The sequence below is a fragment of the Bombina bombina genome, chromosome 4 (assembly GCF_027579735.1).
Source record: "Bombina bombina isolate aBomBom1 chromosome 4, aBomBom1.pri, whole genome shotgun sequence".
In the NCBI taxonomy this organism is placed as follows: Eukaryota; Metazoa; Chordata; class Amphibia; order Anura; family Bombinatoridae; genus Bombina; species Bombina bombina.
Window position 1 is genome coordinate 249,181,972 of NC_069502.1, and position 21,902 is coordinate 249,203,873.

The window sequence follows — 21,902 nt, forward strand, 5'->3', positions numbered from 1 at the left end:
TACTGAATGTAGCTTCATAAATATACCGTTTAGACTACAAGCCTGACTAGATATTGTGCACATGATGTGACGCTCACTTCTCCTTATCAATAAGCTTTGTACTTTCTATAGAACAAGAGCTGGCAGCAGTGGAAAGCAAGTGCGCATCACGTGACATGAACATAGTCCTGGTTCTGCCCCCTTGCGACCACCTGACTAGGGAAAGTGACTGCCCAGCCGACTGAGGTAAAGTAGCGCGCAGGGTTAGCGGAAGTGACGACACGATTTGTGCGCTTGTTGCTGCGCATTATCCCCCTGAAAGGAAAGAATAGACCCAGACAGAAAGCGTCGGACACTGTATACCCGCGTTATTACATTGAACAACCTAATAGTGACGAATCGTGTGTTTATAAGGTGAGTGTAATATATGCAGTGGGCTGATTAGGTCAGAGGCAAACAATCGCGCCTACTCGGCTGGCATCACTAGCTCCCTGCAGCCCGTTGTATGACGGTGCATTGTGTCTACATTGTGTGGTACATAGTGGGCTTAGACTGTAGGTAGCATTTGTACTGCGGCCTATGATATCCTCTAATGAACCCTCGGTGCAGTATGTTGTCCACGAGCAGTTGTCATTGTCACCCTAATGCAACTGTAAAAGCGGACACCGCTACTCCATCACTAGGGATCTGCAAATAGGTCACAAGTAACGAATAGGTGAATGCAGAGCCACCGTGGTACATCTGTTCCTGCTGCACTTATTCTGCAAGAGGTTTTAGCTGCTGTGCTATGACACTGAATAAATAGATATGCATAGAAGTGAATTGAAATCTTGCTATGTGGATACCTCATCTGATCTTTAAACTTAGTCTTAGTTGCAGATGCCAGCACCTTATAGTGTAATATAAATTAGAGATGAGTTGGTTACTAAGCTGCAAATGTGCAACATTTTTTTTCTTCTAATTTTGTAGTTTGTCAAGTTATTCAAAACGTTTTGGAACCTCATATACCAAGGGTGATTCTAGGTGCCTTTTCCAGTGTCATATGTTGTCAGTTACATGTTTCCTTTCTTTTTGATTAAATGCTGATTAAAGGGCCACTAAACCCAAAATCTTTCTTTCATGATTCAGATAGAACATACACATTTAAACAACATTACAATTTACTTCTATTATTTATTTTGCTTCATTTTTTTAAGATATCCTTATTTGAAGAAAAAGAAATGCACATGGGTGAGCCAATCACATGAGGCTTCTATGTGCAGCAACCAATCAGCAGCTACTGAGCATATCTAGATATGCTTTTCAGAAATGAATATCAAGAGAATAAAACAAATTAGCTAATAGAAGTCAATTAGAAAGATGTTTAAAAATGCATTCTCTTTCTAAATCATGAAAGAAAAAATGTGGGTATCATGGCCCTTTAAGTGCTTTTTGCTTTGCACCATCCAATGATCTATGATTGCAGCATTCTGTGTGGTATGTTGATACCACCGTAATGGATTCAATTCAATGAGAGGCTGAGTCAATGTAAATAAGGTGATTTTAGGAATATGTTAGTACTGTATTTCTTTCTGCGTTAAAGTGAAATGCTAGGATTTACCACTGGAACAAATAAAGGGGACGTTCAGTCATGAAGTATAAAATACTTCATGCTGAAAGCTCCTTTATTTATTAATTAGAGACCAAAGGTGGGGTAAAGCAGTGAACCAATCTACAAAACAACCTCTTAAAGGGACACTCAAGTCAAAATTAAACTTCATGATTTAGATAGAGCATGCAATTTTAAACAACTTTCCAATTTACTTCCATTATAATAATGTGCAGTCTTTTTATATTTACACTTTTTGAGTCACCAGCTCCTACTGAGCATGTGCAAGAATTCACAGCATATACGTATATGCACTTGTGATTGGCTGATGGCGTTCACATGATACAGGGGGAGTGGAAATAGACATCATTTTGCAATTTATTTTTAAAAAAAATCTACTAATTTAAAGTTCAGACTAAGTGCTATTGCATTTGTTGATTATGCAAATCTACTGTATTGACTGGTCCTTTAACGATGAATTGTGGTATATAATGTACGTATATTATTTTGAGATCTCTTGCCATAGAGCAAGAGCAAAAGAAACACAATTATCAAGTCATTGTAAGAGAGCCTACAACTGAAAAAAGGTTGCTTCTTCTCTGTGTAGCCAATTATATAATACTGCTTTAACAGAGTGTCAGCAATGATAGTGTTACAACTAAATTATTACATCCATACTAAATATTTATAATCTACAAAGAAATCCATTCATACAAACGGCGTAGGCTGAAATTATAAACACTTAAACCAGAATGATAAACTAGTGTGCAATTATATATAATTATAGATGAGTAAATTTAAATGACCACAACAGCAGGCAGAAGGAAAAAAAATGGCTTAACCCCTTCAATCCGGGGGTTACTTTAATGATATACTAATAATCTGCACTGCTGAGAGTCAATAATATCAGTATAAGATGTAGGTTAAATCATTCCAGTAAGCAAGTTAAAAATAGGAGAGACAAAGCTTCTGCTAGTGACCCCTGACGCGCGTTTCACAAGAACGCTTCCTCAGAGGGTCCTTTATTTGTTGGAAGCATATGCCGCACTAAGCTTCTCAGGCAGCCCACGGCAGAATGCTGTTTGCTGTGAGGTGACGTTTCCACCTCTTAGCAAATAGCCGTGCTTTCCAAATGGCGCATAGCCGGATAGACCCCACAGCTATTGGCTAAGAGGTGGATACGTCGCCTCTCGGCCAAATGGTGTTCTGCTTTGGGCTGCCTGAGCAGATCATTGTGGAAAATGCTTCTAACAAATAAAGGAGCTTTCAGCATGAAGTATTTTATACTTCATGACTGAAAGTCCCCTTTATTTGTTCCAATAGTAATTCCTAACGTTTCACAAATGCTAGGTTTTACAATCGCTTGAAACAACATGAACATTAGAAATATAAAGTATATAATACATTATAAAATATATGCACAAAGAGAAAGGACTAATGATAATTATTGAAAAGTCAAAGAATGACAAGGCCGCACCAATGCAAATTTGTAAACCAATCCTGTATTTATTGTGAGAACATAGTAACATTTTCCATCATTTATTAAGACCAAATATATGCTAAGTATCGCATTACATATAATAAGGATATAAACAGAATCAGTTTGCTAAATAGCAACAGTGTATATATCACGCTCCCAAACAGGCTAAAACTGATGAACTCGTTTTGCAGCAATAATAGGAGCACTTGGTGCAACTGCATGCTCCAAATGTTAGTAACCAGGGTATGATATATGATACGGTAGATGTCCACATCAATGTTTACATACTTTGGTGCAATTGTATCAATTGTGGATCAATCCTGAAGGAATTATACTTATATGCAGCGGTTGATGTAATCAAGTGACCCCGCTTGCAAAAGTACCTTATGACTTGTGATCAGTCTACAGGTATGAGGAAGGCTGTTATCGACACCAATTTGCACTTTTGTGATTTTCCTTGAAGTTTCTAAACAGAAAAGTTCAGTGGTAAAGCAATGCAGGGTGATCGATAATATCCAAAAGATCTTATACCGCAACACTATAACAACCTTTTTGCTGCTTGTAACGTTTGCTCCAAGATGCAATACTTTATAGCATAACAGCCTCAATCTTCACCAAACAAACACCATGTGTGTATGCCGGATGACGCGTTTCGCCCCTCCCACTTAGGGTTTGGCCAGGGCTTCGTCAGATAGCTGTCATTGAGCCTGAACGGCTTTTTTATATCCTCCATTCACCTTCTTTGTATGCTTACTTAAAGTTCTAGCACAGCTTTGTTGGTGATAAAAACCTTTAACAATATATAGAAGTAAGGCTAGTTCCATTGAGAGACGCAACAGCATGGCTATAATGTAACCAAAACAAATTCATTTATCTTTGTTACATGTACTGTTTTCGCTATCATAGCTTAGTGCTAATCTAAATCTAGTACAAAACAGCAAAAACTAAAACGGCAAAATATTACACAGCATATGCATAACAAACTCATTTGAATGTATGCTTAATATAGGAAACGGGCATATTCTATTTTTTCATCTAACCCTTTAGGGGATAAACTTTGCAATCTATACATCCCATTTTGATTCTTGTTGGAGAAGTATTTTGTCATAATTACCACCACTTCTCTTTAATTTTGGATACTCAATGCCAATCACTTTTAAACAGGAATAATTAGCATAATGACATACTGCAAAGTGTCTAGTCACCGGACTATCAACCACTTTGTGTTTTATGTCATTTCTATGCTCCATGACTCTGTCCTTCAACTCCCTTCCAGTTTTCCCAATATAAAATTTGGGGCAAGAACAGGACACTAGATAGATGACCCCTGATGTGTTGCAAGTTATCCATTGTCTAATTTTAAATTATTTGTTTGGATTAGTTCCAAAGGTCTTTGTTTTTTGTATATGGCTGCAGTACGTGCACTTGCCACATGGGTGACACCCAACTCTTTGTTGTAAATTTCTTAGCCAGTTATCTGGGGATAGACTTCTTTCAAATTTGGAATGCACAAGGGTATCCCTGAGACTAACTGCTCTTTTTGCAGTTAACAAGGGATAAGGAGAAAGAGAAAATTATGTAATGCTTTGTCAGTATTCAAAATGTGGCAGTTTTTACGCATTATGTGCTGCAACTTGCCCCAATGACAATTATAAGGGGTTATTAAACACACCAATTCTGCTTCATCACTTTTTTTGTATTTAGTTCCATAGAGCATATTTTGTCTATCAGTTAAGCGTGCTCTGACCCAAGCTTTTCTAATACTTCTGTGAGTATCCCCTTTCTTTAAACCTGCCAGCAAGTTCTCCTGCTTGTCTTTCAAAAGAGGCTTCAGTGGAGCAGTTTCGTTTGAGATGTAGAAACTGCCCCACTGGAATGCCATCCTTTAAAGTGAATGCAAATTTTGATGCTAAAGTGCCCGGTTTTTAAAACTTCGATTAAAAACAGGGGCACTTTAATTAATCAAAATTTACATTTCACTCCTGTTGTGAAAAAAAAAAACTTACCTTTTAATCTTCACAGCAGCTCCAGCTTCCTCCACCCGTTTCAAAGCCTCTTCCTGGGTCTAAAATGAGGCATCCGGCTTCCTCCAATCACAGCAGTGAATCAGACACTGAATCCCCTGGGGGGGGGGAAGCTGTGATTGGAGGATGACCTATCAATCATTTCTGACATCAGAAATGGCTTGTGAGACCAGAGGAAGCTGGAGCTGCTGTGAAGTTTAAAAGGTACATTTTTTTTTGGTCACAACAGAAGTGAAATGTACATTTTGATGAATTAAAGTGCCTCTGTTTTTAATCAAAGTTTTAAAAACCGGGCACTTTAGCATAAAAATTTACATTCACTTTAAATTATTTGGGTGATGACTAGTGGCATGGAGTAAACTATTTGTGGCAGTATCTTTACGAAATACCTCAGTATGTATTGCCCCATTCTGTTTTGTCATTTTTAAATCTAGAAAATTTGATTCCTTACTCGGTGAGTTAGAAAAATATTATGAGGATTTTTGTTTAACTCTGCCACAAAGGTCCCCACTTCCTCAACAGTGCCATCCCACAAGATAAGGATGTCATCGACATAGCGTAACCATTGGAGCAAATGTGCGTCCACCCATTCTGACATACTGCGAAAAACATCTCGCAGTTCCCAGAGGCCTAGATGTAAACGGGCATAGGTGGGCGCACTCGTAGCTCCCATGGCATTGCCTCTAATCTGCCTGAAAAATCTTCCATCAAATGTAAGAACAAAGTTAAGAAATTTCAAAACTAACTCGGTGTGTTGTTGCACTTCTTTTCCTTTCAATTCCAAAAAGTATCTGGCAGCTGCCAGACCAACACTATGTGGGATTGAGGAATAAAGAGATTCCACATCTAGAGCTACAAAAAGAACATTTTCACATTATAGAGTTTACGCAAGACATCATTTGTGTCTTGTACGTATGAACTCAAAGTAGGTAAAAATGGTTTCAAAAAATTGTCTACATATTTGCTTATACCTTCAGTAGGAACCCCCATCCCGGAAACAATCGGCCTCCCGGGTTTTTTTTTATATCTTTATGCAATTTAGGAATACAGTAAAAGGTTGGTATATTTGGAAATTGAGTAGAAAATCATATTCTTTTTTAGAGCCACCAGACAACCTGGCATTTAACATAAAACCAAGTTCATCAATATTTATAGAAAGCATGTTGTGTGACTTTGGTGTACTGTAATGGATCGTCTAATAATTTTTTAACTTATGTAAAAATCTTGGTCTATGAGGACCACATTACCGCCCTTGTCAGATTGTTTTATGATTATGTCAGTTAAAGCATGTCTTTGTGATTTGGTAAGATTGTCTTTGACTATGCCTGTATACATTATTTGCTCAATTTCAGCTTCCACACATTTAACAAAAGTGTAGACACTAGGGGCTAAAGATAATTGAGGCATATATTTTGGATTTTGGTTTTAAATCAGACCTAATTACTATATTCTGAGGGGGCTAAATATCTTCCTCCTCTCCTATTAAGGATGCTAAAGCTTTTAAAGTCTCAGCATCCTCTTTTGTATCCAAAGTTATTTTTTTACCTTCTTTATTCATTATCTTTTTAAGAGTTAATTTACGTGCAAATAAATGTAAGTCTTTTGTAAATTCAAACTTATCTAGACCTGCGGAGGGGCAGAAGGATAATCCCTTCTCCAAAACTTAAATGTGACTTAGTCAGTTTAAATTTGGACAGATTGACAACTGTTTTTGGAGAGGGGGTGTTCCTAATAACGGGGTTGTCTCCTCTGATTCCTTGTTAATACTCTGTCGTCCCACTCACCTCTGGGTCTCCTGCTCCTGCCTCTCCCTCTCTGCCTGTGATATTCTGTACCTCCCCTTGTGTCTCCCCCTCCCACCTCGCCTGGTCCTCCTCCTAAAGGTTTAAAAGTGATTGGCATTGAGCATCCAAAATTAAAGGGACACTGAACCCAAATTTTTTCTTTCATGATTCAGATAGAGCATGCAATTTTAAGCCACTTTCTAATTTATTCCTATTATCAATTTTTCTTCGTTCTCTTGCTATCTTTATTTTAAAAAGAAAACATCTAAGCTTTTTTTTTATTATTCAGAACTCTGGACAGCACTTTTTTATTGGCGGATGAGTTTATACACCAATGAGCAAGAACAACGGGCCGGCATCTAAACTTACTTTCTTGCATTTCAAATAAAGATACCAAGAGAATGAAGAAAATTTGATAATAGGAGTAAATTAGAAAGTTGCTTAAAATGTCATGCTCTATCTGAATCACGAAAGAAAAAATTTGGGTACAGTGTCCCTTTAAAGAGAAGAGGTGGTAATTTATGACAAAATACTTCTCCAACAAGAATCAAAATGGATGAATAGATTGCAAAGTTTAGCCCCTAAAGGGTTAAATGAAAAAATAGAATAAGCCTGTTTCCTATAATAAGCACACATTCAAATGAGTTTATGCATATGCTGTGTAATATTTTGCTGTTTTAGTTTTTGCTGTTTTGTACTAGATTAGATTTAGATTAGCTCTAAGCTATGATAGCGAAAACAGTACATGTAACAAAGATAAATGAATTTGTTTCGGTTAGGGCTGCAACTAACGATTAGTTTCATAATCGATTAATCGGCCGATTTATTTTTTTCGATTAATCGACTAATCGGATAAAAAGAGAATCAATAATAGTTTTCTATGATTTAAATAAAATCCACATAATGAGTGTTATAAATATAAACTTCAGACTAAAACTTTACATTAACACAACCGTTTCTTCAATTTTTAAGCAGTAGAACACAGTTTTATAAAACAAAACCACAAACTGTTTCAAAAGAGGTAGAACTAGAAAGAGTTAGACTATCACTATTAATAACATTCTGTTATTCACTCTTTCAGAAACTTTGCAATGAAATGCAAACATCTCAACATGTCCACATGCTTCTGGCTAAGGCTGGTTCTCTGTTTACAGCTATATTTCCTGCAGCAGAGAAAAAGCTGTTGAGGTGTACAAGTAGGGTTTTGCCAATTTCACCAAAGTGGGATATTTATCTTTCTTAGCTCTTCACCAATGCTAAGTGTTTTCTACCTTGGCAAGGGGCCTCTCAATAAAGTAACCCTTGACTTCATTCTAATATAAAAATATCTTGAATATCTATATGCAATGGTAAATAACCAGCTATAAGGTTAGGGGAAATATCTAGTCCGCTCTAAAAATAACAAATATATACTTATAAAGGTTGAATCTGGTATATATTATTACAATTTATTAAAAATATAAAAAATCAAAAGCGCTAAGGACTTGTATATCAATAACAGGACAAAGCCTTACACATTTATTTATACAGTACATATAATCAGCAATACGCTAATAATTGTGCAAACAGATAATAGTGCACATCAATTTAAATAACTCCCATCAATCTAGGGGCAAGGTGTAAATAACAAGCTTGGCACTATATCATGAAAAGCATAGTTCCAAATCAAATCACCAGATTTAATATAAACAATCCAAATGATGACTATTATATCTGGGTTGCACATAAGCCAGGGGTAGTTGTAAACGTATACTGTCCTGAAAAAGTGAAACGTAGAAGTCTGTAGACATCCTTTAGGCTAAGGACATAACCATAAAACACTATACCATATGCAGGAGTTCATTGGAGTGAAGCAGCTGGTGTTGTGCACAGACCAACTAATTGCAAAAAAACTAATCGATTATGAGATTCGTTGACAACTATTTTCATAATAGATTATTATCGATTATGACGATTAGTTGTTGCAGCTCTAAACTCTGGACAGCACTTTTTTTATTGGTGGATGAGTTTATACACCAATGAGCAAGAACAACCCAGGTTGACCACCAAAAATGGGCCGGCATTTAAACTTACTTTCTTGCATTTCAAATAAAGATACCAAGAGAATGAAGAAAATTTGATAATAGGAGTAAATTAGAAAGTTGCTTAAAATGTCATGCTCTATCTGAATCACGAAAGAAAAAAAATTGGGTACAGTGTCCCTTTAAAGAGAAGAGGTGGTAATTTATGACAAAATACTTCTCCAACAAGAATCAAAATGGATGAATAGATTGCAAAGTTTAGCCCCTAAAGGGTTAAATGAAAAAAAAAAATAGAATAAGCCTGTTTGCTATAATAAGCATACATTCAAATGAGTTTATTCATATGCTGTGTAATATTTTGCTGTTTTAGTTTTTTTTTTATATACTTTTTTGATATACTTTTATCACCAACAAAGTGCTATAGCTTTAAGTAAGCATACAAAGAAGGTGAAATGAAGGATATAAAAGAGCCGTTCAGGCTCAATGACAGCTATCTGACGAAGCCCTGGCCAAACCCCTAAGGGGGAGGGGCGAAACGCGTCAACCGGCATATACACATGGTGTTTGGTGAAGATTGAGGCTGTTATGCTACAAAGTATCGCATCTTGGAGTAAACGTTACAAGCAGCAAAAAGGTTGTTACAGTGTTGCGGTATAAGACCTTTTGGATATTATGGATCACCCTGCATTGCTTTACCACTGAACTTTTCTGTTTAGAAACTTCAAGGAAAATCACAAAAGTGCAAATTAGTGTCTGACAGCCTTCCTCATACCGGTGGACGGATCACAAGTCATAAGGTACTTTTGCAAGCGGGGTCACTTGATTACATCAACCGCTGCATATTAGTATAATTCCTTCAGGATTGATCCACAATTGATACAATTGCACCGAAGTATGTAAACATTGATGTGGACATCTACCGTATCATATCATACCCTGGTTACTAACTTTTGGAGCGTGCAGTTGCACTAATTGCTCATATTATTGCTGTAAAAACGAGTTTGGGAGCGTGCTATATGCACTAAGTGCTTCCTACATTGTTGCTATTAAACTGGTTCTGTTTATATCCTTATTATATTATATGTGATGTGATACTTAGCATATATTTGGTCTTAATAAATGGTGGAAAATGTTACTCACTATAAATACAAGATTGGTTTACAAATTTGCATTGGTGCGGCCTTGCCATTCTTTTGACTTTTGAATAATTATCATTAGTCCTTCTTTCTCTTTGTGCATATATTATTGTTAGTGGCTGCATGCACATTGCACTTTACAAAATATTACAAAATCATATTTTGAGTGCCAGGATCCCCAGAATTTCATTATAAAATATACTTAAAGGGCCATAATACCCAAATGTTTAACCACTTGAAAGTGATGCAGCATAGCTGTAAAAAGCTGACTAGAAAATATCACCTGAACATCTCTGTGGGAAAAAAAAAAAAAAAGATATTTTACCTCAAAAGTTTCTCAGTAGTCACATCCCATTGTAAAGGACTTCTAAGCAACAAATCAGTATGTCTTTCCCGGGACAGCGGAAGGAGCGAGCTTATGTGCACTCTCTTTCCCTATTCATCTTAAAGGGACAGTCAAGTCCAAAAAAACTTTCATTTTTCAAATAGGGCATGTCATTTTAAACAACTTTCCAATTTACTTTTATCAACAATTTTGCTTTGTTCTCTTGGTGTTCTAGTTGAAAGCAAACCTAGGAAAGCACATATGATAATTTCTAAGCCCTTGAAGGCCGCCTCTATTTTATTTACTTTTCACAGCAGGGGAGAGCAAGATCACATATGCCATATAGATAGCATTGTGATCATGCGCGTGGCTAGTGGCAGACACTGCACTAATTGGCTAAAATGCAAGTCAATAGATAACTAAAAGTCATGTGATTAGGGGTGGTCAGAAGATGCTTAGATACAAGTTAGTCACAGAAATAAAAAGTGTATTAATGTAACAGTGTTGGTTTTGCAAACCTGGGGAATGGGTAATAAAGGGATTATCTATCTTTTTAAACAACAACAATTCTGGTGTTGACTGTCCCTTTAAGGAAGTTTTTAAATTAAAATTCATGAGTTAAGTCAAATCTCATGAGATCACAGTAAAATAGTTCATGACCTCAGCACTGTTGATGCTGATTGGCTGCTGTCCATTTCTTCATTTTTTTTTTTTTATTTAAAGTATAACTTTTTACACAGAACTTACTTTGCTAAGCTGAGGAAATTGTGAGGCAAAATATATTTTTTTTACATAGAGATGCTCAGGTGATATTTTCCTTTCAGCTTTTTACAGTTATACTGAATCAGTTTCAAGTGATTTAGCATATGAGTTTTATGTCCCTTTAATTACATTCTTTATGGTGAAGCCAGTTTTGACTCCAAAGGGACATCATGTTCTATAGTGTGTAAAATAGCAGATTTTAGACTTAAAGCACACACACACATCTATCTATCCTATCTATCTATCTATCTATCTATCTTTGGAAATCAATGCATTAATTAAAATAGCCAGTAGGTGGAGCTGTCTGCTTGTTTTGCAGCAAAGTTATGCAACTTAACAGCCTTAAATTGATCTGTGTACACAGATCAGACCAGATCTATCAAGTAAAATTTAGCAGGCACTTCCCTATTATCTTCCTGTCCAGCAGCTTGAGGTGAGGGTGCCTAACTGCTTATTAATCACTGAAATGCATAGAATAGGTGCAGACCCAATGTTATCTAACATGCTAACAATGCAGAGAACTGATTGCAGAAAAATGCAAGTAAAAAAATGTTTTTGTTCATTAAACTTAGTTTGATGATGATACAATCTATATTATTAGGTTTATAATTCTGTTTAGCATTTAAAGTCTTCATTTCAAAGCTTTAAAAATAATTTATTAGGTGTTACTTATGACAATTTTGTGAGTGGCCTGGAACCTAACTCCCTCACTTCCCATTGACTTACATTATAAACTGGGTTTCGATTTACAACCATTCCTCCTGGAACCTAACCCCGGCGTAAACTGAGGGATGGTGTGTGTATGTATGTATGTATGTATGTATGTATGTAATAAAAAAAAAAAAAAAAATAGTGACATGAAACCTCAAAAAATTATTTAATGATTCAGATAGAGGATACATTTTCAAACAACATAATTTATTTCTATTATTTAATTTGCTTCATTCTTCAGATATCCTCTGTTGAAGAAATAGCAATGTACATGGGTGAGCCAATCTCATGTAGCATCTATGTGCAGCCACCAATCAGCGGCTACAGAGCCTATTTCGATATGATTTTCAACAGTATATCAAGAGAATAAAGCAAATTAGATAAAAGAAGTAAAATTGCATACTCATTCTAAATCATGAAAGAAATGGTTTCATGTCCCTCTAAGGATAATTAAATTCAAGTTAAAGGGACAGTCAAGTAAAAAAAAAAAAACTCATGATTTAAATAGGGCATGTAATTTTAAACAACTTTCCAATTTACTTTTATTACCAATTTTGCTTTTGTTATCTTGATATTCTTAGTTGAAAGCTAAATCTAGGAGGTTCATAAGGTAATTTCTTAGACCTTGAAGGCCACCTCTAATCTGAAAGCATTTTGACAGTTTTTCACCACTAGAGCGCGTTAGTTCATGTGTTTCATATAGATAATATTTAGCTCAGGCACGTGAAGCTCCTAGGAGCAAGCACTGATTGGCTAAAAAATAAGTCTGTCAAAAGAACTGAAATAAGGGGGCCGTTTACAGAGGCATAGATGCAAGGTAATAGCAGAGGTAAAAAGTATATTATTATAACTGTGTTGGTTATGCAAAATTGGGTAATAAAGGGATTAGCTACCTTTTTTTTAAATAACAAAAATTCTGGTGTTTACTGTCCCTTTTAAAACGAATACAACTTTATCAGCTGTATACTTTCTGCTAACACTCATTGGCTTATAAATACAATTTCTATAGGCTACTACTGGAGAGGAAAACTGCTTTAAAGGGACTTCTATTATCAAATTTGCATCATCCTCATATTATTTGTTAAAGGGTCAGTCGAGTCCAAAAAAAATCTTTCATGATTTAAATGGTGAATGTAATTTTAAACAACTTTCCAATTTACTTTTATCACCAATTTTGCTTTATTCTCTTGTTGTTCTTAGTTGAAAGCTAAACCTAGGAGGTTCATATGCTAATTTCTTAGACCTTGAAGGCCGCCTCTAATCTGAAAGCATTTAGACAGTTTTTCACCACTAGAGGGCATTAGTTCATGTTTCACATAGGTAACATTGAGCTAATGCATGTGAATTTACAGAGTGAGCACTGATTGGCTTAAATACAAGTTAATCAGAGGTAAAACGTGTATTATTATAACTGTGTTGGTTATGCAAGACTGGGGAATGGGTAATAAAGGGATTATCTATCTTTTTAAACAACAAAAATTCTGGTGTTGGCTGTCCCTTTAAATATATATCTAGATGGGTAGCATGCACATGTCTGCAGCACTACATGACAGGAAATAGTGCTGCCATCTAGTGTTCTTGCTAATTTATAACATTGTTGCGAAACTGCTGCCATATTGTGCTGCAGACACGTGCACACTCCTGAACATACCTTCCTGCTTTCCAACTAAGGATAACAAGAGAATGAAGAAAATACTTAATATAAGTACATTGGAAAGTTGTTTAAATTACAATGCCAGGAGTCAGCGCTACAATATTCCTATAGGGGAATAAGTAGCTGAAGATGGTGTCCACGATTGGGTTAATATATAAATGAATAAAATTGTTATGTTCTATATAGTCCAACAAAAATAATTAGTTAAAATATAACATTTATTAAACTCATATTCTGATAAAATGTATAGTAAAACACGTGGTAGATGAAACAGATAAATATAAAAAATACAATTAGTACAAAAACAATATTGAAAATAATAAAAAATGGATACTACAAGCAAGATTATAGGTAGATGTCTATAAGTATATAGCCGTTAGACCTATTAAGCCTAAAATCCTAAATTATAGTGAGTTACCTGGTAAATTATAAAACCAGATGGTATAGACCAAGGGTGAATGAGAGGTTTAAATACAATATAACAAATGGTTGATATTCTAGATAATTCGATGAATTCTAATGAATAGTCCCGTTAAATCTCCATAAGTTTATAAGCATTAGTGGAAATGCAATACAAATTCATAAAGTGTCCAAAAAATTTGTCCAAATCCTATTGCAGTGTTGGTGATGAAAAAAACAGTGATGTGAGATTGTGGTGTCAAATTATATTAAATCCTCACACAAACTTGAAAAAAGAAAAAATGATGTGAATTGGAACTTAAAAAATGAGAAAAATGGAAAAAATAAAGAATAAAAAATGCAAAATAATTAAAAAATTCAAGATAAAAACTAAAACCGTGAAAAAAGTGAGGTTTACACCTAAAACAATAGTCCTAAAAAATGTGTTCATCCTTGAGTGATTAGTCCTTTGAATAAGTCCTTATAGATTAAAAAAGTGGATGATGTCTCAAAATGTGTACAAAAATAGTGTGTTAATTTCCTGTTAGATGGTTATCCTCTTCCTAAAGTAGATGTAAATAATTTATAATGCCATCCTGATCCTATAAAAATATGAAAACAAACATAGTGCAATAAAATCACTAAAACTGGAGAATATAGGTTTTCTACTCACCAAATGAAATCCTGAGCCGTAATACCAGTGTGCAATCAACGAAAGTTGTTTAAAATTGTATGTTCTATCTGAATCATGAAAGAAAAAAAGTTTTATGACCCTTTAAGCCTGACCGGGAAATTGCTGTGGCTTATTCAGAAAAAGATCATAGCTTTCTTTTTTTTAAAAACAAAAAAGGAAACCATTCTAACATCTTGTACCAGATAAAACAAAGGAAATTAACTTAATGGACCCTTTAATCTGTTAACCTTTTGTTGCATACATTCTATGTCATGTCACATTTTTGTGGATAATTAACACATCCATATACAAATCGGCATTGTACGTACCACTGCATAGTATTTAGGACAGTGCTTGCAAAACTTTAAACCCTTCATAGGTGGTATTTTTTAAAATTCACCATCTCATCACATGTAGCTTCTATAGCTGAAGATCTCAAGATGTTCATAATCTAGGAGCTAGCCCAAACAATTAGACAGACATTTGTGTGCATCCAGATGGATGTAAAAAAAGTTAGCATAGAATAGGTACAATTCTATTTAAAATTTGTAATGAAAAAAATTGCAACATTTAAAATTTGTAAGAGTAATTGAAAGGGGTGTTCGATTTTTAAAGGGACTGTAAACCATGTAATTTAATTCCTATCAATTTACCATATATAATCTATTATTGTACTTATTCAAAGTATGCAAAGCAAAAGCGCAGTGGAAGCGTTTAATTTTTTTAAATTTATTTGCACCTAAAATCACCTTTTCTGTCCGCCTAGGAATAATCTTTTTTTTTTTTTTTTTTTCTATACTTACCGTCATTGCCCCTGCAGCCAACAGCCGATCGAACGTCTGTCTTCTCCTATTTTGACAGCGCACGTTCCCTCTTCACGTGCGCATACGCACTGCAATCGGGCTTTATCCGTATACACAGAATCACAATGCTTCGTCGTGCATTGCGATTCTGTGTTGGTAATGCGCATGCTTAGAGCAAGTCTAAATGTGCGCTACGGATAAGAAAATCTGCGTGTATAATGTAAAGTGTGACGAAATGCCCTGCAGCACTGTCTATGAAAAAAATTACTCAGGCTGCATGGGCGGATAGAGGAGAAAAAAACGGTGATTTTTATAAATTCATTTTAAATCGCTTCCGTAGCGCTTAGACTCTGCAAAATAGAATGTTTCTCCAACATTGGTGTGTCCGGTCCACCGCGTCATCCTTACTTGTGGGAATATCTCCTCCCCAACAGGAAATGGCAAAGAGTCCCAGCAAAGCTGGCCATATAGTCCCTCCTAGGCTCCGCCCACCCCAGTCATTCTCTTTGCCGTTGCACAGGCAACATCTCCACGGAGATGGTTAAGAGTATGTGGTATTTAGTTGTAGTTTTTTTATTCAGTGCTGGTATGTACTATTTACTCTGAAACAGAAAAAGATGAAGATTTCTGTTTGTGAGAGGAGATGATTTTAGCTGACAGTAACTAAAATCGATTGCTGTTTCCACATAGGACTGTTGAGATGAAGTAACTTCAGTTGGGGGAAACAGTTAGCAGACTTTTCTGCTTAAGGTATGACTAGCCATATTTCTAACAAGACTGTGTAATGCTGGAAGGCTGTCATTTCCCCTCATGGGGACCGGTAAGCCATTTTCTTAGTCTCAAACAGAATAAAGGGCTTAATATGGGCTATAAAACTGGTAGACACTTTTATGGGCTAAATCGATTGCTTTATTTAGACATTTATACATGTTTATGCTGATAATTCACACTTATAAACTTGGGGAACGTTTTTTTAACGTCAGGCACTATGTTAGACACCTTTTCCAGTCAGGAAGGGCCTTCCCAGTTGTAGGCTGAGCCTCATTTTCGCGCCATTACTGCGCAGATGTTTTTGAGAGCAAGACATGCAGATGCATGTGTGAGGACCTGAAAGTAGTTGGAAAAGTTCCTAGAAGGCGTCATTTGGTATCGTATTCCCCTCTGGGCTTGGTAAAGTCACAGCAAAGGCTGTAGCTGGGACTGTATAGGGGTTAAATCTGTAACCGGCTCCGGTTTCGTTATTTTAATGGTTAAAGCTCTGAAAATTGGTGTGCAATACTTTTAATGCTTTAAGACACTGTGGTGAAATTTTGGTAAATTTTGAACAATTCCTTCATATTTTTTCACATATTCAGTAATAAAGTGTGCTCTGTTTAAAATTTAAAGAGACAGTAACGGTTTTGTTTTAAAACGGTTTTTGTGCTTTATTGACAAGTTTAAGCCTGTTTAACATGTCTATGCCTTCAGATAAGCTATGTTCTATATGTATGAAAGCCAATGTGTCTCCCCCTTCAAAATTGTGTGATAATTGTGCCATAGCGTCCAAACAAAGTAAGGACAGTACTGCCACAGATAATGAAATTGCCCAAGATGATTCCTCAGATGAAGGGAGTAGACATGGTTCTACATCATCTCCTTCTGTGTCTACGCCAGTTTTGCCCACGCAGGAGGCCCCTAGTACTTCTAGCGCGCCAATGCTTATTACCATGCAACAATTGACGGCTGTAATGGATAACTCCATAGCAAATATTTTATCCAAAATGCCTGCATATCAGAGAGAGCGCGATTGCTCTGTTTTAAACACTGAAGAGCAGGAGGGCGCTGATGATATATGTTCTGTCATACCCTCACACCAATCTGAAGGGGCCATGAGGGAGGTTTTGTCAGATGGGGAAATTTCAGATTCAGGAAAAATTTCTCAACAGGCTGAACCTGATGTTGTGACATTTAAATTTAAATTAGAACATCTCCGCGCACTGCTTAAGGAGGTGTTATCTACTCTGGATGATTGTGACAACTTGGTCATTCCAGTTAATTATGCAAGATGGACAAGTTCCTAGAGGTTCCGGTACACCCCAACGCTTTTCCTATACCCAAGCGGGTGGCGGACATAGTGAATAAGGAGTGGGAGAAGCCCGGCATACCTTTTGTCCCCCCTCCTATATTTAAGAAATTATTTCCTATGGTCGACCCCAGAAAGGACTTATGGCGGACAGTCCCTAAGGTCGAGGGGGCAGTTTCTACTCTAAACAAGCGCACTACTATTCCTATCGAGGATAGTTGTGCTTTCAAAGATCCTATGGATAAAAAATTGGAGGGTTTGCTTAAAAAGATTTTTGTACAGCAAGGTTACCTTCTACAACCCATTTCGTGCATTGTTCCTGTCACTACAGCAGCGTGGTTCTGGTTCGAGGAACTAGAAAAGTCGCTCAATAGAGAGACTCCATATGAGGAGGTTATGGACAGAGTTCACGCACTTAAGTTGGCTAACTCTTTTATTTTAGATGCCGCTTTGCAATTAGCTAGATTAGCGGCGAAAAATTCAGGGTTTGCAATTGTGGCGCGCAGAGTGCTTTGGCTAAAGTCTTGGTCAGCGGATGTATCATCCAAGACAAAATTGCTTAACATCCCCTTCAAGGGTAAAACTCTCTTTGGACCAGAATTGAAAGAGATTATCTCAGACATCACTGGGGGAAAGGGTCACGCCCTCCAACAAGATAGGCCTTTCAAGGCCAAGAATAAGTCTAATTTTCGTTACTTTCGTAATTTCAGGAATGGACCGGCCTCTAATTCTGCATCCTCTAAGCAAGAGGGTAATGCCTCACAGTCCAAACCAGCCTGGAAACCGATGCAAGGCTGGAACATGGGTAAGCAGACCAAGAAGCCTGCTACCGCTAACAAAACAGCATGAAGGAGTAGCCCCCGATCCGGGACCGGATCTAGTGGGAGGCAGACTCTCTCTCTTTGCTCAGGCTTGGGCAAGAGATGTTCAGGATCCCTGGACGCTAGAAATAGTTTCTCAGGGTTATATTCTGGAATTCAAGGAACTACCCCCAAAGGGAAGGTTCCACATGTCTCACTTATCCTCAAACCAAATAAAGAAACAGGCGTTCTTACATTGTGTAGAAGACCTGTTAAAGATGGGAGTGATACACCCAGTTCCAATGACGGAACAAGGAATGGGATTTTACTCAAATCTGTTTGTAGTTCCCAAAAAAGAGGGAACTTTCAGACCAATTCTGGATTTAAAGATCCTAAACAAATTTCTCAAGGTACCATTCGAACGATTCTACCCACTATCCAGGAAGGTCAATTTATGACTACCGTGGATCTAAAGGATGCGTACCTACATATTCCTATCCACAAAGAACATCATCAGTTCCTAAGGTTCGCCTTTCTGGACAAACATTACCAGTTTGTGGCCCTCCCATTCGGATTAGCCACTGCTCCAAGGATTTTCACAAAGGTACTCGGGTCCCTTCTAGCGGTTCTAAGACCGAGGGGCATTGCAGTAGTACCATACTTGGACGACATTCTAATACAAGCGTCGTCCATTTCAAAAGCAAAGGCTCATACAGACATCGTTCTGGCCTTTCTCAGATCTCACGGATGGAAGGTGAACATAGAAAAATGTTCTCTGTCTCCGTCAACAAGAGTTCCCTTCTTGGGAACAATAATAGATTCCTTAGAAATGAGGATCTTTCTGACAGATGTCAGAAAGTCAAAACTTCTAAGCGCTTGTCAAGTTCTTCATTCTGTTCCACGTCCTTCCATAGCTCAGTGCATGGAAGTAGTAGGGTTGATGGTTGCAGCAATGGACATAGTTCCTTTAGCGCAAATTCATCTAAGACCATTACAACTGTGCATGCTGAAACAGTGGAATGGGGACTCTACAGACTTGTCTCCAGTGATTCAAGTAGATCAGAAGACCAGAGATTCACTCCGTTGGTGGATATCCCTGGATTTCCTATCCCAGGGAATGAGCTTCCGCAGACCAGAGTGGGTCATTGTCACGACCGACGCCAGTCTAGTGGGCTGGTGTGCGGTCTGGGAATCCCTGAAAGCTCAGGGACTATGGTCTCGGGAAGAGTCTCTTCTCCCGATAAACATTCTGGAACGGAGAGCGATATTCAATGCTCTCAGGGCTTGGCCTCAGCTTGCAAAGGCCAGATTCATAAGATTCCAATCAGACAACATGACGACTGTTGCGTATATCAATCATCAGGGGGGAACAAGGAGTTCCCTGGCGATGAAAGAAGTAACCAAAATAATACAATGGGCGGAGAATCACTCCTGCCATCTATCTGCGATCCACATCCCAGGTGTGGAAAACTGGGAAGCGGATTATCCGAGTCGTCAGACATTCCATCCGGGGGAGTGGGAACTCCACCCGGAGATTTTTGCCCAGTTGACTCAATTATGGGGCATTCCAGACATGGATCTGATGGCGTCTCGTCAGAACTTCAAGGTTCCTTGCTACGGGTCCAGATCCAGGGATCCCAAGGCGACTCTAGTGGATGCACTAGTAGCGCCTTGGATCTTCAACCTAGCTTATGTGTTTCCACCGTTTCCTCTCATTCCCAGGCTGGTAGCCAGGATCAAACAGGAGAGGGCCTCGGTGATCTTGATAGCTCCTGCGTGGCCACGCAGGACTTGGTATGCAGACCTGGTGAATATGTCATCGGTTCCACCATGGAAGCTACCTTTGAGACAGGACCTTCTTGTTCAGGGTCCATTCGAACATCCAAATCTGGTCTCCCTCCAGCTGACGGCTTGGAGATTGAACGCTTGATTCTATCAAAGCGTGGGTTTTCAGATTCGGTGACTGATACTCTTGTTCAGGCCAGAAAACCGGTAACTAGAAAGATTTACCATAAAATTTGGAAAAGATATATCTGCTGGTGTGAATCCAAGGGATTCCCTTGGAATAAGATAAAAGTTCCTAAGATTCTTTCCTTTCTGCAAGAAGGTTTGGATAAAGGATTATCTGCGAGTTCTCTAAAGGGACAGATTTCTGCTTTATCTGTCTTACTACACAAACGACTGGCAGCTATGCCAGATGTTCAAGCATTTGTTCAGGCTCTGGTTAGGATCAAGCCTGTTTACAGACCTTTGATTCCTCCCTGGAGTTTAAATCTAGTTCTTTCAGTTCTTCAAGGGGTTCCGTTTGAACCTCTACATTCCATAGATATTAAGTTATCTTGGAAAGTTTTGTTTTTGGTTGCTATTTCTTCTGCTAGAAGAGTTTCAGAGTTATCTGCTCTGCAGTGTTCTCCTCCTTATCTGGTGTTCCATGCAGATAAGGTGGTTTTGCGTACTAAGCCTGGTTTTCTTCCAATGGTTGTTTCTAACAAAAATATTAACCAGGAGATAGTTGTACCTTCTTTGTGTCCGAATCCAGTTTCAAAGAAGGAACGTTTGTTACACAATTTGGACGTAGTCCGTGCTCTAAAATTCTATTTAGAAGCTACAAAAGATTTCAGACAAACATCTTCTCTGTTTGTCGTCTATTCTGGTAAAAGGAGAGGTCAAAAAGCGACTTCTACCTCTCTTTCCTTTTGGCTTAAATGCATCATCCGATTGGCTTACGAGACTGCCGGACGGCAGCCTCCTGAAAGAATCACAGCTCACTCCACTAGGGCTGTGGCTTCCACATGGGCCTTCAAGAACGAGGCTTCTGTTGATCAGATATGTAAGGCAGCGACTTGGTCTTCACTGCACACTTTTGCCAAATTTTACAAATTTGATACTTTTGCTTCTTCGGAGGCTATTTTTGGGAGTAAGGTTTTGCAAGCCGTGGTGCCTTCCGTTTAGGTAACCTGATTTGCTCCCTCCCTTCATCCGTGTCCTAAAGCTTTGGTATTGGTTCCCACAAGTAAGGATGACGCCGTGGACCGGACACACCAATGTTGGAGAAAACAGAATTTATGCTTACCTGATAAATTACTTTCTCCAACGGTGTGTCCGGTCCACGGCCCGCCCTGGTTTTTTAATCAGGTCTGATGAATTATTTTCTCTAACTACAGTCACCACGGTACCATATGGTTTCTCCTATATTTTTCCTCCTGTCCGTCGGTCGAATGACTGGGGTGGGCGGAGCCTAGGAGGGACTATATGGCCAGCTTTGCTGAGACTCTTTGCCATTTCCTGTTGGGGAGGAGATATTCCCACAAGTAAGGATGACGCCGTGGACCGGACACACCGTTGGAGAAAGTAATTTATCAGGTAAGCATAAATTCTGTTTTATATTACCCAGCAAATTATTAACATAATTTTTGTGATTGGGGTGTTATGATTTACATTCACTTTAAGATGGAAGGGACATGAAATACAAAAAAAAAAATCATGATTCAGATACAGCATACAATTATTATTTTTTTTTTCTTTTTAAAAGCTTAACTATTTACCATAAATTACAAAAAAGTAAAAGATGCCAAAGGAATAAAAAACATTGTCCGTTCTCAAATGTACATGAAGTATAAGTTCAGGATAAAGTCGATTTAAGTTATCGGATCTTACATGTACAACTCAAGTTATTTAGGAAAAAGCATTAGCTTTAAGGA

The 21,902-nt window shown here is 37.7% G+C and overlaps 1 protein-coding gene across 1 annotated transcript in view; it reads left to right on the forward strand.

Annotated features, from left to right (window-relative positions):
- The first annotated feature begins 259 nt into the window (after positions 1-259).
- Positions 260-21,902, forward strand: part of LOC128657254 (myelin-associated neurite-outgrowth inhibitor) — a 114,055-nt gene continuing 92,412 nt past the window's right edge. The window contains exon 1 of the mRNA XM_053711527.1: positions 260-393. The gene's annotated coding sequence lies outside the window, so the exon portion shown is untranslated. The remainder of the gene's footprint in view (positions 394-21,902) is intronic.